This window comes from Denticeps clupeoides, chromosome 2 (assembly GCF_900700375.1).
Source record: "Denticeps clupeoides chromosome 2, fDenClu1.1, whole genome shotgun sequence".
Classification (NCBI taxonomy): domain Eukaryota; kingdom Metazoa; phylum Chordata; class Actinopteri; order Clupeiformes; family Denticipitidae; genus Denticeps; species Denticeps clupeoides.
Window position 1 is genome coordinate 18,776,078 of NC_041708.1, and position 3,870 is coordinate 18,779,947.

At 44.4% G+C, this 3,870-nt stretch overlaps 1 non-coding gene across 1 annotated transcript; it reads right to left on the bottom strand.

Moving 5' to 3' along the window:
- Positions 1-3,277: 3,277 nt before the first annotated feature.
- On the bottom strand, positions 3,278-3,441 carry LOC114785046 (U1 spliceosomal RNA). Its single transcript, XR_003749011.1, has one exon. It is a non-coding gene; the product is annotated as a U1 spliceosomal RNA (small nuclear RNA).
- Positions 3,442-3,870: the final 429 nt, after the last annotated feature.

The window sequence follows — 3,870 nt, forward strand, 5'->3', positions numbered from 1 at the left end:
TAATGTGCTCTGTACCCATGGGACCATAACTGCTGAATTACATAAAGAAGCTTGCTGCACTTCTTTGACTTTTTTTTTTTTTTTTTTTTGACTGAGATGCTGTCAAAGTTCTCCATGATGCACGGTTTGCCAATCCCATACTCTTTTTCAGGACCTCCTTTTATCTCCGCTGCCTCAAATGACATAGCGAATCAGAGGTGGAGCCCAACAGCCACTTGGTTAAAACCACAAGTCCACAACCGAGGTCCTGAAATTGCCAAGTGACGCCACTCACATGCTCCATGAACACTGAAACGAGTGACGTGATGATGTATAATAATCAGCTGCATGCCTGTGGTCGGTGTTCTGTCATTTTTTGGAATTCGCAGACCTGCAACCAGCCTCGACTCAGCTCACCTAGAAAACCAGTAAGACTGATCCTTACCTTGTTGTCTCTTCCTGTCCTGCCCTGTTCCTTCTTCTCGTTTGTGTTTGTGAACGCCAACATATGTGGTTGTTGCAGCTCCAGCTGGCCTTGCGTTCACAGATCAACTTGTCTGTTTGCTCTACTTCCGCAATTGTTTTTTTTTTCATTTCCTCAAACACCCGCTCTTCATCTCAGTTTCCTCACCTTGCATGTGCGCAACAGAAATGGACAGACGACCGGTCATTCTGTTGGTGACTAGTCCTTGTAGTGGCCGTATGGCTTTCAGGGTGGTCATATGTGTGGGGTCTTGGGGCGCATTATGAGTACAAACACACACACACACACTTAAATACACACACACTGCTCTCTCCACCCCCTTCTGTTGTAAAGTTAAAGTTAAAGTGAAGTGATTGTCACATGTGATACACAGCAGCACAGCACACGGTGCACACAGTGAAATTTGTCCTCTGCATTTAACCCATCACCCTGAGTGAGCAGTGGGCAGCCATGACCAGCGCCCGGGGAGCAGTGTGTGGGGACGGTGCTTTGCTCAGTGGCACCTCAGTGGCACCTTGGCGGCTCGGGATTCGAACCGGCAACCTTCTGATTATGGGGTCGCTTCCTTAACCGCTAGGCCACCACTGCCCCAGCGGTTGCCCCAGTGTCAAATTTCATTTATATAACATACAGTGATATCTACTTAATTTGATCATTTAAATGTAGAGCAACAGGTATCAGAGACAGAATAAATAATAAGAAAAAGGTTTTTAATTAAACGTAATCTCCCTTTCTCTCCTCACCTCCCTCATATTCTACATGTTCCTTCTGCCTGAGCACCATCTAACACCACTCTTCTTTCTCTTGCAAATCCTTTATAACCTCTCTGATTTTGAGAAAGCACTGGGTGGATATCAATGTCTTAAATGTTGTGTCTCATTCTGGGGTAAGCGTAAGGGTGGGTGGGAAGATGAGGCCACTGAGTGGAAGCATTACTGATGACCTGCTCTCGATTGCCTCATCCATCAAATTGTTCCATTTCCAAGGTGCAGCTGTTTGGTGACCCCAGTTCTGCGGAGGAGAAGAATTTAAGAGAGTAAAATAGCACGCTAACTAAAATTATGCAAATCTCACACTGTTATGGGCATGTCAGTTGGGGCTATGTCACATTCTGTGGTCACTACAGAGGGAGGTACAGTCACCAGCAAATTGTAAAGATAAGGCCACGTGGACAGAAAGTGATTATGGTGGCCTTCGTCCTTTGTCCTCATTCATCAGTCTCCACCACTTCCAAGATGTTGCTCTATGTTGACCCCAATTCTGATGGACTTCAGGACCATTGACCAAAACATTTGAAGGGCTGTTCCTGAAATGCTTTCTTCAGTATTCCTTTTCTGTTCTTATATTTATTTTTTTTGTTTGAATGGTTCTTTTGTGCTTAAGCAGTAAAATATGTAACATTTTCCAGTTACACTTTCAACTGTTTCTGCGATATTGGTTGTCTTCTTTTGCATTTGTAATTGTAATTGCACTGTGACTGATGAGGGCTACACTTTAACATTTGTTCCTGATTGTGACATTAGTTAAATATAAAGGTTTCAGCCAACAAATCTGTCTATCCTTATTCATTGCAGTGCATCTTTACTGTCTTACCATGATTCATGGAATTGCCTGGACAAACAGGAAGTATTGATGTAATTTCTGTGAATGCCCGCAGACGGCTGCTCTTCTCCTCGTTCCGCCTCTCTCCTCGTCAATGTCATTTAAATCTACACACACTGAAATGGCGCATCCTGACAAAATCTCATTGTGGGACTGGTTAAAAGTGGCTGTAATTCTGTACGAAACGTTTCGGGACCAGTAAGACAGACATAAAAGCAAAAAAATATTTTCATCGAAGGGGACCTTTAAAAGGTTGAAGGCAACATATTTCACATTCAAACCATTGTGTTGGGATAAATGTACCTCACCACTGTGGTTTTTGATAACACACTTTTAATACTTCATGTCGTTTTTGTCAACAGGGTTTTCAACTGTATTAAGATCCCAGACATTACCTCAGCTATGGTCCTTTGTATTTCTCACTCTCTCTCACTAAGAAAGAGTGAGAACTGTAAGCATTATGAACTGCAGACTATGTCCTATATTTACCCAGAAAAATCTTTCAAATCACTGAAATTTTGGTCTATGTACAAGAGCGGGACATCAGCCTGGCAGTCGAGTTCATAGTTGATTCTATAATAGAGCAGTCAGGTCGAATTGGGAAGCAGCCTGTGTTTGTTCTAGGAGATGTGACTAAACATATATTGGGCAAATTTATGGTAAACTGCCACCAGAATAGATTTGTGGTGCATACTAGATTTGTGTTATGGCATTGTTGGATCGTCTCCTAGACCTTCAGGTCCATCCCAAGTTGGTTTAATGGATTTACATCTTTTTAAATGACGGACCACAGCAGGTGCTCTTAAATGGTTTTTAATTTAACAAATTAGTTTAGTTACATTTACAGCATTTCTCAGAAGCCCTTATCCAGAGCAACTTACAATCAGTAGTTACAGGGACAGTCCCCCCTGGAGCAATTTAGGGTTAAGTGTCTTGCTCAGGGACACAATTAAGTGTGTGTAGTGATTGTCACATGTGATACACAGCAGCACAGCACACGGTGCACACAGTGAAATTTGTCCTCTGCATTTAACCCATCACCCTGAGTGAGCAGTGGGCAGCCATGACCAGCACCCGGGGAGCAGTGTGTGGGGACGGTGCTTTGCTCAGTGGCACCTCAGTGGTACCTTGGCGGATCGGGATTCGAACCAGCAACCTTCTGATTACGGAGGCGCTTCCTTAACCGCTAGGCCACCACTGCCCCAATAAAATCAGGGGAGAGCGCGAACGCAGTCCCCCACTACCAGAAATTATGCAGTCGAGATTCCCACATTTGGGGAATTCGCAGGGGTCAGCACAGCCGAAGTGCAATGGCTGAGCCTCGCCCTGGGTGAACCGCCTTCTTGATCACGGTATCTCCCCTGCCAGGTAAGTATTGCAAACAGAAGTAGTAAGTGGGATTTGAACCTGGGTCTTCTGGTTCATAGGAGAGTGTTTTACCCACTAGGCTACTACCACCCATTGTGAGTAGTCTTCTGTTTGCAATATTGAGGGATTGACTCTTTGAGAGGCCAAGGTGTTCCTTGCTCAACAGATGGGACCTGCAGGTATGTGCTGGGTCCTAATCAACCCCTCCCCCCCCAAAAAAAACACTTACCGTGATGTCATGCACCTGCTTCTTTAAATATACAGATGGCTTTAACCTGGTGGCGTACCTGGTCTATAACAGTGCAAATTAATTACCTATTACAAACTTTGTAACAAACTCTTTCAGTTGTGTGTCATGTCCGCATAGGCTCCTGCCCACTTCCCCTGAGTATTATGTCTGTCCATGTCTGCGTCTCGTGTGTGTCACAACTTCCCCG